The sequence below is a fragment of the Hemitrygon akajei genome, chromosome 27 (assembly GCF_048418815.1).
Source record: "Hemitrygon akajei chromosome 27, sHemAka1.3, whole genome shotgun sequence".
Lineage (NCBI taxonomy): Eukaryota > Metazoa > Chordata > Chondrichthyes > Myliobatiformes > Dasyatidae > Hemitrygon > Hemitrygon akajei.
The window spans coordinates 54457491-54471831 of record NC_133150.1 but is presented as its reverse complement, the minus strand read 5'-3'; the positions used below and the strand labels follow the sequence as shown (position 1 = coordinate 54471831).

The 14341-nt window shown below is 45.7% G+C and overlaps 1 protein-coding gene across 8 annotated transcripts in view; it reads left to right on the top strand.

Annotated features, from left to right (window-relative positions):
- The window catches only part of LOC140717431 (uncharacterized), a 122089-nt gene that overhangs the window by 3757 nt on the left and 103991 nt on the right, over nucleotides 1–14341 (top strand). Inside the window, exon 2 of one of the 8 annotated variants that reach the window (XM_073031008.1) lies at nucleotides 7962–8055. The exons of the other annotated variants lie outside the window; for them this stretch is intronic. The gene's annotated coding sequence lies outside the window, so the exon portion shown is untranslated. The remainder of the gene's footprint in view (nucleotides 1–7961; nucleotides 8056–14341) is intronic. 8 annotated transcript variants of the gene reach the window in all.

The window sequence follows — 14341 nt, the reverse complement described above, 5'->3', positions numbered from 1 at the left end:
AGACTGAGACACATGAGAGCAGGCTGAAAAAACGGAGGCAATGAAAGCTGCGTTCGCACACGTCCGACTGATCCGGCCCGCATGAAGCTGCATTTTGCTCAATCCGGCCCGTGACCTAAAATGAGTTTGACACCCCTGCCCTAATGTATCAGCCCCTACAATGACCCCTGGCAGAGCATTCTGCACACCAACCACTCTCTGAGTGAACTCTGATATCTCCCCTATACTTTCCCCCAATTACCTTAAAATTTCTCCCCTTCCATTAACCTTTTCCACCCTGTGAAAAGTCTCTCAATCTATGCCTCTTATCATCTTGCACACATCTATCAAGTCTCCTCTCACCCTCCTTTGCTGCAAAGTGAAAAGCCCCAGCTCACTCAATCTATCCTCATAAGATATGTTGTCTAATCCAGGCAGCATCCTAGTAAATCTCCTCTGCACCCTCTCTAAAACTTCCACATCTTTCCTATAATGAATCAACTAGAATTGAACACAACATTCCAAGTGTTCCTTTCAAAACAGCTGAGGCAAATCTGCCCACAAAGATATTGGATTCCCCAAGTTCAGGTGTAACCCATCCTTTTTGTACAGGCCATAATTTTCCCAAAAGAGATCTCAGTGATGCAGAAATCTGAAACAATGCCCCCTGCACCAGTTCCTTAGCCACATGTTCATCTGCCAAATCATCTTATTATCATCTGGCATGTGGCGGAGGCAGCAACCCATAAGACACTAAATCCAGAAGATATAGGAGCAGAATTAGGCCATTTGGCCCATTAAATCTGCAACGCCATGTCATCATGGATGATTCAATTTTCCTCCCTTGCCTTCTCCCTGTATCTCTTCATGCCCTAACCAATCAAGAATCTATCAATCTCTGTCTTAAAGACTTGACCTCCACAGCTGCCTGTGACAAAGAATTTCACAGATTCTCTGGTGAAAGTAATTCTTCCTCATCTCTATTCTGAGGCTGTATCCTCTGGTCTTAGACTCTCCCACCAGAGAAAACGTCCTCTCCACATCCATTCTATTAAGGTCTTTAACAATTCGACAGGTTTCAATGAAGTCACGTCTCATTCTTCTGAGTTCTAGTGAATACAGGCCCAGAGCCATCAAACACTCTTCATATGACAAGCTGTTTGATCCTGAAATCATTTCCGTGAATGTCCTTTGAACCATCCCCAGTTTCAGCACATCCTTTCTAAGATAAGGTGTCCAAACCTGCTCACAACACTCCAAGTGAGGCCTCACCAGTGCTTTATAAAGTCTCAACATTACATCCTTGCTTTTATATTCTAGCCCTCTTGAAATGAATACTGACATTGAATTTGCCTTCCTCACCACAGATTCAACCTGCAAATTAACCTTTAGGGAATCCAGCACAAGGACTCCCAAGTCCCTTTGCATCTCAGTTTTTTGTATTTTCTCTCCATTTAGAAAATAGTCAACCCTTTCATTTCTTCTATCAAACTGTATGACCATACACTTCCCACACTATTCCATCTGCCATTTCTTTGCCATTCTCCTAAACTGTCTAAATCCTTCAGTAGCCTCGTCTGCAAACTTTGCGACAGAGCAATTCCATCATTCTGATCATTGACATATAACTTAAAAATACTAGGAGTCAGTTCCAAAACAGACCACTGTGGAACACCACTAGTCATGGGCAGCCAACTAGAAAATGCTCCTTTTGTTCCCATTCTGCCTCCTGCCAATCAGCCACTGCATTAGCCATGCTAGAATCTTCCCTGTAATACCACGGGTTCGTACCTTGTTAAACAGCCTCATATGTGGCACCTTGTTAAAGGCCTTCTGAAAATCCAAGTAAACAACATCAACCAATTCTCCTTTGTCTATCCTACTTGTTATTTCTTCAAAGAATTCCAATAGATTTGTCAGGCAAGATTTTCTCTTGAGGAAACCATGTTGACTTTGGCCTATTTTATCATGTGGCTCCAAGTTCCCCAGAACCACATCCTTAAAAATCAACCACAACATCTTCCCAACCACTGTGGTCAGACTAACTGGCCTATAGTTTCCTTTCTTCTGCCTCTCTCCCTTCTTGAAGAGTGGAGTGACATTTGCAATTTTCCAGTCTTCTGGAACCATTCCAGAATCTAGTGATTCTTGAAAGATGCCTCCATTATCTCTTCAGCCACCTCTTTCAGAACCCTTGGGTGTACACCATCTGGTCCAGGTGACTTATCTACTTTCAGACCTTTCAGTTTCCCATGAACCTGCTCTCTAGTTATGACAACTTCACACATTACATGACCCCTGACACCTGGAACTTCCACCATACTGCTAGTATCTTCCACAGTGAAGACTGATGCAAAATATTTATCTGTTTATCCTGTTTCATTGTCCCCATCACTACCTCTCCAGCATAGTTTTCCAGCGGTCTGATATTCACGCTCACCTCTCTTTTACACTTTATGTATCCGAAGATACTTTTGGTATCCTCTGTAATATTATTGGCTCACTTACTTTTGTATTCCATCTTTACCTTCTGAATGACTTTTTTAGTTGCCTCTGCTGGTTTTTAAAAGCTTCCCAATATTTTTCTCTATTATATGCCCTCTTTTTGGCTTTTATGTTGGCTTTGACTTCTCTTGTTAGCCACGGCTCATCTTTCCTTTGGAATACTTCTTCCTCTTTGGGATGTATATATCTTGTGCCTTCAAAATTGCTTCCAGAAATTCCAGCCATTGCTGCTGTGCTGTCACCCCGCCAGTATTTTCTTCCAATCCATTCTGGCCAACTTTTCTTAGATCTCTATAATTCCCTGTACTCCACTGTAATACTGATAATCTGCCTTTAGCTTCTCCTTCTCAAATTTCAGGGTGAATTCGATCATATTATGATCACTTTCCCCAAAGGGCTCTTTTACCTTAGGGTCCCTAATCAATTCTGGTTCATTACACAGCACCCAATCCAAAATAACTGATCCCTTGGTGGACTCAATCATGAGCCACTCTAAAAAGCCATCTCATAGGCACTCTCAAAATTTCCCCTCCTGTAGTCCAGCACCAACCTGATTTTCCCAAACTACCTGCATAATGAAGTCCCCCATGACTAGTGTAACATTGCCCTTTTGGCATGCGTTTTCTTTCTCTCATTGTAATTTGTAGGCAACATCCTTGCTACTGTTTGTGAGTATTTTTACCCTTGTAGTTCTATCCACAATAATTCAACATCTTCTGACCCTATGTCACCTCCTTCTAATGATTTGATTTCATTTTTTTTTTACCAACAGAGCAATGCCGACCCCTCTGCCTTCCTGCCTGTCCTTTCGATACAATGTGTATCCTTGGACATTAAGGTCCCAGCTATAATCTTTCAGCTGTGATTCAGTGATGCCTAAATCATACATGCCAATCTGTAATTCTGCTGCAAGTTCTTTGACCTTATTCCGTACACTGTACACATTCAAATACAACATCTTCAGTCCTGTATTCACCCTTTTCGATTTTGTCCTCCTTTTACGTTGCAATTCATCCTGTTGGCTGCAATTCCACTCCCATCAGCAACCTCCCCTCACTACATATTGCCTCTGTTTGTAAACCAGCTATCTCATCGTCAGCACCATCATCCACCTTTCCTAAAATGCTTCTTGCATTGAAATATAGGCAGCTCAGGACACTAGTCGCACCATGCTCAACCTTTTGATTCCTAACTTTGTCTGAGGTCTTACCAACATCAGCCTCCACAACCTCTCCACTAATTGTTCAAGCATTCTGGTTCCCATCCCTTTCAACTCTAGTTTAAACCCTACTATGCAGTATTAACAAACCTTTCCACTAGGATATTAGTCCCCCTCCAGTTCAGATGCAAACCGTTCCTTATGTACAGGTCCCACCTTCCCTGGAAGAGAGCCCAATGATCCAAAAATGTTATGCCCTCCCTCCTTCACTAATTCCTTAACCACGTGTTAAACTGTATAATCTTCCTAGTTCTGGCCTCACTAGCACGTGGCATGGGTAGCAATTCTGAGATCACAACCTGGAGGTCCTGCCCCTTAGCACCTAACTCTGTGAATTCCCTATGCAGAACCTTGTCACTCGTCCTACCCATGTCATTGGTACCTACATGATACATGACTTCTGGCTAGTCACCCTCCCTCAAACAAATGCTGAGGACTCAGTCCGAGATATCCCGGACCCTGGCACCTGGGAGGCAACATACCATTCAAGAATCTCAATCTCACCCACAGAACCTCCTGTCCATTACCCTAACTAATGAATGCCCTATCACCACAGCTGACCACTTCTCCCCACTTCCCTTCTGAGACACAGAGGCAGATTCAGTGCCAGAGACCCAACCACTGTGACTCTCCTCTGTTAGGTCAAACACCCCCTCCAGCAGTATCCGAAGTGATATACCTGTTGTTGATGGGCTGGCCACAGGGATACTGTGCACCGGCTCCTTAACCCCTTGCCCCTTCCTGACTGTCACCCAGTTTCCTGTGCCCTGCATCTTGGGTGTAACTACCTCTCTATATGTCTTATCTATAACCCCTGCAGCTTCCCAAATAATCCGGAATTCATCCAGTTCCAGCTCCAATTCCTTAACACAGTTTGTTAGAAGCTGCAGCTGGATGCACTTCTTGCAGTTGTAGTCATCAGGGACACTGGACGTCTCCCAGTCTTCCCACATCCCGCAAGAGGAGCATTGCAGTATCCTGCCTGGCATTTCTACTGTCCTGACTGAGCAGATATAAAGAAGGGAAGGAAAAAAAAACTGGAGCGTTTTCTCTTGCTCTGTCTGACTGAAGCCTCTCTTTATCAAAGCCTTGAAGAGATGAAGCCTCAAGATCACCACACTGACTCTGTCCACTCAGATGACAGCTGCCCCGCTTTTCTTTAATTTGCTCTTGCTAATCAATCTCAAACACTGACTGGTCACTAGTCAAAGCTCTTTCTCACTGTAGCGACCCACTGCTGACCCAATTGAAGTCCTCTCCTCTGAAAACTCCGATATCTGGATTGGCTGCTGGTGAAATCTTGTCTTTGGTGTGGAACCTGAGGCTGTCCCATCTTCCTGATGGCATGAGTGAGAAGAGAGAATGTCCTGGATGCTGGGGATCTTTGATGATGGATGCTGCTTTCCTGCAACAGCGTTCTGTGTAGATGTGTAAAGTGGCAGGGAGGGTTTTACCAGTGATAAAACGGTGTTGTATCCACTACCTTTTGTAGGCCTTTCTATTCAAGGGCATTGGTGTTTCCAAACCAGGCTGTGATGCAGCCAGTCTATATCCTCTCCAACACACATCTTTAGGAGTTTGTCAAAGTTTTAAATCTCATGCCAAATCCTCACTAACTCCTAAGGAAGTAGAGGCGCTGCTGCGCTTTCTTCGTAATTGCACTTCCGTACTGGGCCCCGGACAGGTCCTCTGAAATAATAACACTGGGAAGTTTAAAGTTGCTGACTCTCTCCACCCCTGATCCCCTGTTGTGGACTGGCTCATGGATCTCGGGCTTCCTCCTCCTGAAGTCAATAATCAGCTCCTTGGCCTTGCTGACATTGAGTGAGAGGTTGTTGTTGTGACACCACTCAGTGAGATTTCTTGCTCTCCCACTCTCTATTGCTATCTCTCATTCATGCTCCCTCTCTATCACCTTCACCTCCTCAACAATCCCTTCTCCGTTTCCCCCAGTCGCTGAGATCTGCAGCCTGTTTCCCTATCTTGCAAGTGACCCTGTGCCCTCCTCACAGTTGCTGCCAGACCCACCGGGTGTTTTTTCTGTTGGATTTCCTGTTCCCATGGCCTCAGTAATACTCCTTGCATTTTCCCAGGACCAGGCCTGTGTGTGGGAGCGAGTAGCACAGGTTCCGAGTATCTGTGTAAATTCAAAACTCTATGACCCCAATATCCCTTCCTATGGGTCACTGTAACACTCTCCAGTTCCTAAACCACTCCTTGCCTTTGTAAGCTCCCTCCAGTCCCTAAACCACTCACTGTCTCTGTAAACTTCCCCTCCAGTCCCTACATCACTCCCTGTCTCTGATAACCCCCCTCCTCCAGTTCCTACACCACTCCCTGTCTCTGTAACCTCCTCCAGTTCCTACACCACTCGCTGTCTCTGTACCCCGCACTCCAGACCCTACACCACCCCCTGTCTCTGTAACTCCCCTCCACTCCTATACCCCCATCTCTGTAACCATCCTCCACCCTCTGAACCCCTCTGTGTCACTGTAAACTTCTCCAGTATCTACACCCTTCCCTGTCTCTGTAACACCCTCCAGCCCTGATACCCCTCCCTGTCTCTGTCGCCATCTGGCTCTTACACCCCTCCCTGTCTCCGTATTCCCTCTGGCCGCTACACCATTGTCTGTGTAATACTCTGGAGTGCCTACACCACTCCCTGTCTCTGTATCCTCTTGCGGCCATAAGACCATAAGATATAGGAGCAGATGTATGCCATTCGGCCCATCAAGTCTGCTCTGCCATTCAATCATGGGCTGATCCAATTCTTCCAGTCATCCCCACTCCCCTGCCTTCTCCTCATACCCTTTGATCAAGAACCTGGCTAATCAAGAACCTATCTATCTCTGCCTTAAATACACCCAATGACTTGGCCTCCGCAGCCGCTTGTGGCAACAAATTCCACAGATTTACCACCATCGGACTAAAGTAATTTCTCCACATCTCTGTTCTAAATGGACATCCTTCAATCCTGAAGTCGTGCCCTCTTGTCCTAGACTCCCCTACCATGGGAATTAACTTTGCCAAATCTAATCTGTTCAGGCCGTTTAACATTCAAATGTTTCAATGAGATCCTCCCTCATTCTCCAAAACTCCAGGGAATACAGCCAGACGTTCCTCATACGGTAACCCTTTCATTCCTGGAATCATTCTTGTGAATCTTCTCTGAACCCTCTCCAATGTCAGTATATCCTTTCTAAAATAAGGGGCCCAAAACTGCACACAATACTCTTAAGTGTGGTCTCACGAGTGCCTTATAGAGCCTCAACATCAAATCCCTGCTCTTATATTCAATACCTCTAGAAATGAATGCCAACATTGCATTTGCCTTCTTCACCACCGACTCAACCTGGAGGTTAATCTTTAGGGTATCCTGCACAAGGACTCCCAGGTCCCTTTGCATCTCTGCAGTTTGAATTCTGTCCCCATCTAAATAATAGTCTGCCTGTTTATTTCTTCCACCAAAGTGCATGACCGTACACTTCCCAAAATTGTATTTCATTTGCCACTTCTTTGCCCATTCCCCTAAATTATCTGAGTCTCTCTGCAGGTTCTCTGTTTCCTTAACACTACTCACTCCTCCACCTATCTTTGTATCATCCACAAATTTAGCCACAAATCCATTAATCCCATAGTCCAACTCATTTACATACATCGTAAAAAGCAGTGGTCCCAACACTGTGGAACTCCACTGGTAAACAGCAGTCAACCAGAATAGGATCCCTTTATTCCCACTCTCCGTTTTCTGCCGATCAGCCAATGCTCCACCCATGCTAGTAACTCCCCTGTACTAAGACCATGGCATAGGAGCGGAATTAGGCTATTTGACCAATTGAGTCTGCTCTGCCATTCAATCATGGCTGATCCTTTCTTCCCTCTCCTCAGCCCCATTACCCAGCCTTCTCCCAGTAACCTTTGATACTGTGTCCAATCATGAACCTATCAAGTTCTGCCTTAAATACACCCAACGACCTGGCCCCCACAACTGCCTGTGGTACTAAATTCCACAAATTCACCACCATCTGGCTAAAGAAATTTCTTCGCATCCCTGTTTTAAACAGACACTCTTCTATCCTGAGGTTGTGCCCTCTTGTCCTAGACTCTCCCACCATGGGAAACATCCTATCCACATCTATTCTGTCTAGGCCTTTCAATATTCAAAAGGTTTCAGTGAGATCCCCACTCATCCTTCTAAATCTGTGTACAGACTCAGAGCCATTAAACTCCCCTTATATGATATCCCTTTCATTCCCAGAATCATCTTTGTGAACCTCCTCTGAACCATCTCCAATCAATGCCAGCACATCTTTTCTTAAACGAGGAGCTGAAAACTGTTCACAATACTCAAGGTGAGGCCTCACCAGTGCCTTATACAGACTCAGCATCACATTCCTGCTCTTGTAGACCTCTTGAAATGAATGCAAACATTGCATTTGCCTTCCTCACTACTGACTCAACCTGCAAGTTAACCTTTAGGGTGTTCTGCACAAGGACTCCCAAGTCCCTTTGTATTTCAGATTTTGCACATTTATTTCTACTACAAAAGTGCATGGCCATGCATTTTCCAACATTGTATTTCACTGGCCACTCTCTTGCCCACTCTCCTAATCTGTATAAGTCCTTCCGTAGCCCCTCAACACTATCATAAGATCATAAGACACAGGAGCAGAATTAGGCCATTCAGCACATTGAGCCTACTCCACCATTTCATCATGGCTGATCCCGGATCCCACTCAACCCCATACACCCGCCTTCTCGCCATATCCTTTGATACCCTGACTGATCAGGAAACGATCAACTTCCGCCTTAAGTAGACACCCTGACTTGGTCTTCACCGCAGTCTGTGGCAGAGCATTCCACATATTTACTACTCTCTAGCTAAAAAAAATCCTCCATACCTCTGTTTTAAAGGGTCATCCCTCAGTTTTGAGGCTGTGCCCTCTAGTTCTGGATAACCCCACCACAGGAAATATCCACCCCATCTAGTCCTTTCGATATTTGGTAGGTTTTAATGAGATCTTCCTGCATTCTTCTAAATTCTGGTGGGTACAGGCTCAAAGCTGCCAATCGCAGTTCATATGTTAACCCCTTCATTTCCAGAATTATCCTGGAACCTACCCCTCCACCAATCTTCATATCATCTGCAAACTTGGAAACAAAACCATCTACTCCATCATCTAAATCATTTATATACAACATAAAAAGAAGCTGTCCCAATACCGACCCCTACAGAACACCACTAGTCACTGGCAGCCAACCAGAAGATGACCCTTTCATTCCCACTCACTGCCTCCTACCAATCAGCCAATGTTCTAACCAGGCCAGTAACTTTCCTGTAATACCATGGGCTTGTAACCTGGTAAGCAGCCTCATGTGTGGCACCTTATCAAAGGCCTTCTAAAAGTCCAAATGTACAACATACTCTGCATCCCCTTTATCTATACTATGTGTATTCACCTCCAAGAATTACAACAGGTTTGTGAGGTAAGATTTTCCCTTAAGGAAACCATGCTGACTTTGTCCTATCTTGTCCTGTGTCAACAAGTACTCCATAACTTCATCCTTAACAATTGACTCCAACATTTTCCCAACCACTGAGGTCAGGCTAACAGGTCTATAATTTCCTCCTTTCTTAAAGAGTGGATTGACATTTGTATTTTTCCAGTCCTTGGGCACCATGCCAAAGTCCAATGAGTTTTGAAAGATCATTACTAATACTTCCACAATCTCTGCTGCTATCTCTTTCAGAACCTTGGGTGCAGTTCATCTGGTCTGGGTGACTTATGTACCCTTGGGTCTTTTGACTTTTTGAGCACTTTCTTCCTTGTAATAGTCACTGCACTCACTTCTCTTCCCTCACACCCTTCAACATCTGGCACACTGCTAGTGTCTTCCACAGTGAAGACTGATGCAAAATACTCATTGAGTTCATCTGCCATCTCCTTGGCTCCCATTATTATTTCTCCAGCCTCATTTTCTGGCGGTTCTATATCCACTCTCATTTCTCTTTTATTTTTTACATTCCTGAAAAAAACTTTTACTATCCACTTTGATATTGTTTCCTAGCTGGCTTTCATATTTCATCTTTTCCTTCCTAATGATTCTTTTAGTTGCTTTCTGTAGATTTTTTTAAAAGCTTCCCAATCATCTGTCTTCCCACTAATCTTTGCTTTGTTGTATGCCGCTTATTTTGCTTTTACATTAGCTTTGACATCCCTTGTCAGTCACAGTTGTACTATTTTGTCTTTTGAGTATTTCTTTGTTTTTGGAATGTGTCTATCCTGTACCTTCCTCATTTTCCCCAGGAACTCACACCATTGCTGCTCTACTGTCATCCCTGCCAGCTACTCCTTCCAATTTACTTTGGCCAATTCCTCTCTCATACCACTGTAATTTCCTTTGCTCCACTGAAATACTGCTACATCAGACTTTACTTTTTCCCTATCAAATTTCAAGTTGAACACAATCATATTGTGATCACTGCCTTCTAAGGGTCCTTTCACCATAAGCTCCCTAATTACCTCCAGTTTATGACATAATACTCAATCCAGTACAGCTGATCCCTAGAGGGCTCATGACAAACTGCTTGTAGGCATTCAACAAACTCACTCTCTTGAGATCCATTTCCAACCTGATTATCCCAATCGAACTGCATGTTGAAATCTCCCATGACTGTCATAACATCCTTTTGACATGCTTTGTCAATTTCCTGTTGTAATCAGTGGTCCTCATCCCAGCTACTGTTGGGAGGGGTGTATATAACTGCCATCAGGGTCCTTTTACCCTTGCTGATTCTTAACTTACCCCTCAAAGATTCAACATCTTCTGGTCCTATGTCACATGTTTCGAATGATTTGATGCCATTCTTTAGCAGCAGAACCACGCCACGCCCTCAGCCTATCTTCCAATCCCTCCAATACAATGTGTAACCTTGGACATTCAGCTCCTAACTAGAGTCATCTTTCAGCTACGATTCAGTGATGGCCCCAACTTCATACCTGACAATCTGTAAGAGTGCAACAAGATCATCCACCTCATTGCTTACACTCTGCATTGAGATATAACATTTTGAGTGCTGTATTTGCTACCCTTTTCAATTCTACATTTCTAATGCACTGATATTCACCCTGATGACTGCAATTTTATCCTATCATCTGCCTGCCCTTCTTAACAGTCTGACTGCATGCTATCTTTGCTTTTTTTTTTAACCATCATCCTATCCTGAGTCTCTTCAATCCGGTTCCCAACCCCCTGTCAAATTAGTTTAAACATTCCTAACACACTAACAAATCTGCCTCCTACAATCCTCACTGTATCTGTAACACCCTCTGGAATCTACTCCCCTCCTTGTCTCTGTAACCCCCTCTGGCCCCACAACCATCTCTGTTTCTGTGGCTCTCCCGGCCTCACAACTGCCAGTTTCAGTGATTTCCCCCCCCCCCCCCTTCCGGCCTTAACAGCTTTTCCTATTTATGTAACCCCTCCAGCACCTACACCCCTCCCTGTCTCTGTAGCCCATCTGGCCCTTCCATCTCTCCCTGTCTCTCTAACTTCCTCTGGCTCCTACACAAGTCTCTGTAACTTCATGTGACCCCTACACCTCTCCCCATCTCTGTAACCCCACCTCCAGCCCCTGCACCCCTCCCCATCTGTGTTATCCCGACTGGCCCCATACCTCTCCCTGTCTCTATGATACTCTCCAGCTCCCACACCCCTCTCTTCTCTATAACCCTCTCCAGCCCCTACAACTGTCGCTGTCTCTGTAATCCCCTCTGGCGCATACACCCCCTCCCTGACCTTGTAACCACCTCTGGCCCCTATACCCCTCTCCGTTCCTGTAACCCCTTCCAGTTCCAACAACCACCTGTCTCTGTAACACCTTCTGGCCCGTATACCCCTCCCATTCTCTGTAATAGTCTCCATTCTCTACACCCCTCCCTGCCTCTGTAACCCCCTCTGGCTCTGACTCCCCTCCCTGTCTCTGTAATGCTGTTCAGTCTCTACACCCTTCCCAGCCTCTGTAAACCCCTTCAGCCCCCCCCCCCACACCCACCCTCTCTGTGCAGTCCCCTTCTGGCCCCTACACCCTCCCTATCTCTGTAACCACCTCTGACCCCTACACTCCTCCCTGTCCTTGTAACCCTCAACAATCTCTGCATCCACTTCTGTCTCTGTAATTGCCACCAGCCCCTACACCCTACTCTCTCTCTTTACCCACTCTGTCTCATTATTTTTCAGTCTGACTTTTATCTGCCACATTTTATCTCTCCCCCACCCCTACCATTCTGTACTCTCTTCTCTCCCTTTCCTTCTCTCTCCCCCTCCCCGTCCTGTTCAGCCTGTTCCTGTACTCTCCCAACCCCCACAGCTCATCCATGTGGAACAGGATGGGAAGCTGAAGTATCTGTAGGGACATCCGGTGGGTCAGGCAGCATCTGTGAGGAGGGCACTGGGTCACCGGCAAGCCAGGGAAACAGGCTGCGGATGTCATTCAACTGGGGTGGGAGGAGGTGAGAGAGAGGGTAGAAATGGGGGTTTGGGACTAAAGGCTGGGATATAGGGAATGGCACAAACAGAAATTGCTGTGCATCGTGCAGTATTTTTGCCATTTCCCTAGCATTTGTCTGTTTTTTTACGACACTTGATGCTAAACCCAGCACGGATGGAAAGCGTGCCAGGAGCTGGCTGGATTCGAACCTGTGACTGTTGGACTCGAAGTCCAGTGCTGATACCACTAAACCACCGGCCAGCTAATGGATAAAGAGTGAGATTTGGAAAGGAAGACTAAGGGCTGGGATGTAGAGAAAGTCACAAACAGAAATTAATGCAGAGAAAGACTGACTGAGAAACGAGAGCATGGTGGTAGAGGAGAGAAACTCACAGTGGGGGGGGGGTGCAGTCAGTGAGGAAAGGAACAAGTAGAGGGAATTTAGCTGAGAAACAGAGAGAGTTAAAGGCAGTTCAAAAGAGGTGGGCAGAGACATGCAGAGGGATGGGGAGTTGGAGGTGTGCGGAGGTTTGGGGTTTATGATGGGAGAGGGAGATGTGGAGATGTTTCAGGGGGAAGGAAGATGTTGGCATGTTTTGTAGTGAATGGAGATGTAGAGGGTAGTGTTTCAAAAAAGGAAGAGGGAGATGTGAGGAGATTTGGGGAGCAGCTTGGGGGTTATGATGGAAGGGGGATGTGGGAAATTTCAGGAGGAAGGGAGATATTGGGATGTTTTGTGGGGAAGTTTGGACAATGGAGATGTGGGGGGTGTTTGAGAGGGAGAGGTAGATATGAGGACGTTTCAGGAGGGGGTTGGGTTTATGATAAAAGAGGGAGATGTGAGGAGGTTTTGGCAGGGAAAGGACTAGAGGAGGGGATGTGTGGAGGTTTAAAGTGAGAAGTGGTGCAGTGATGGAAAGTTGGCGTCTTGAGGATGTTCCTGTCCAACTGGTAGCATCCTCGTAACTCCACACTGGTGACTACTGTAAAAGACCAGGATGTAAGCAATCAAAAGCTAGAGAAGCCAATAATTTTCTTGGTTCTGAGACCCATCTGTAGCCTCACAGCACAACACTGGAATTGCAACAGCTTTATTACAGTCTCATGTACCAGATACATTGAAAAACCTTTTGCCTGCACGTACTCCTCATCCCCCTGAAACCTGCTCACATCTCCCTCTTCCATTATAACCCCCAACATCCTCCCACAACATATTCACATCTCCCTCATCCATTCTAAAACCCAAACTCCTTACAACTCCCTCAACCTCCTCTCAAAACCTCCTGACATCTCCCTCTTACTTCCTCCCCAAACCTCCTCACATCTCTTCCTCCTCTTCCATTGTACCCCAAACCACAACACATCTCCCTCTTCCGTTGTAATCCCCAACTTCTTCCTGTAACCTCATCACAATTCCTTCCTCCATCATACACCCCCAACTTCCTCCTGAGACCTACTCTTGTTTCCCTCTTCAATTGTAACCCCAAGTGTCCTCACAACTCTCTTTGATCGTAACCCAAACCTCTTTACATCTCCCTCTTCCATCGTAAACCCCAACCTTCTTCCTAAACCACCCCACATCTTCCTTTCTATCATAACCCCAAACCCATTCCCCAGACTTCCTCACATAACCCCCTTGCATCATAAACCCCACCCTTCTCCCCAAAGCTCCTCACATCTCCCTCTTCCATTGTAACCCCATGTCCTCCTGAAACCTCCTCACTTCTGTAACCCCAAAACTCCTCACATCACCCTCTTCCATTGTAACCTCCAACCTCCTGCCAAAACCTGCTCACATCTCCCTCTTCCATTGTAACCCCCAACCTCCTGCCAAAACCTGCTCACATCTCCCTCTTCCATTTTTACCCAGCCTCCTCACATTTCTTTCTTCAGCTGGAATCCAGAACCTCCTCCCCAAACATTCTCACATCTCCCTCATCCATTGTAGCCCCAAACATCTTCACATCTCCCTCATCCATTGTAGCCCCAAACATCTTCACATCTCCCTCATCCATTGTAGCCCCAAACATCTTCACATCTCCCTCATCCATTGTAGCCCCAAACATCTTCACATCTCCCTCTTCTTTGGCCAAAGCTCACCAGGCCCAGATCTCCCTCTCTGATTGCAAGATCACGTCATGACACTG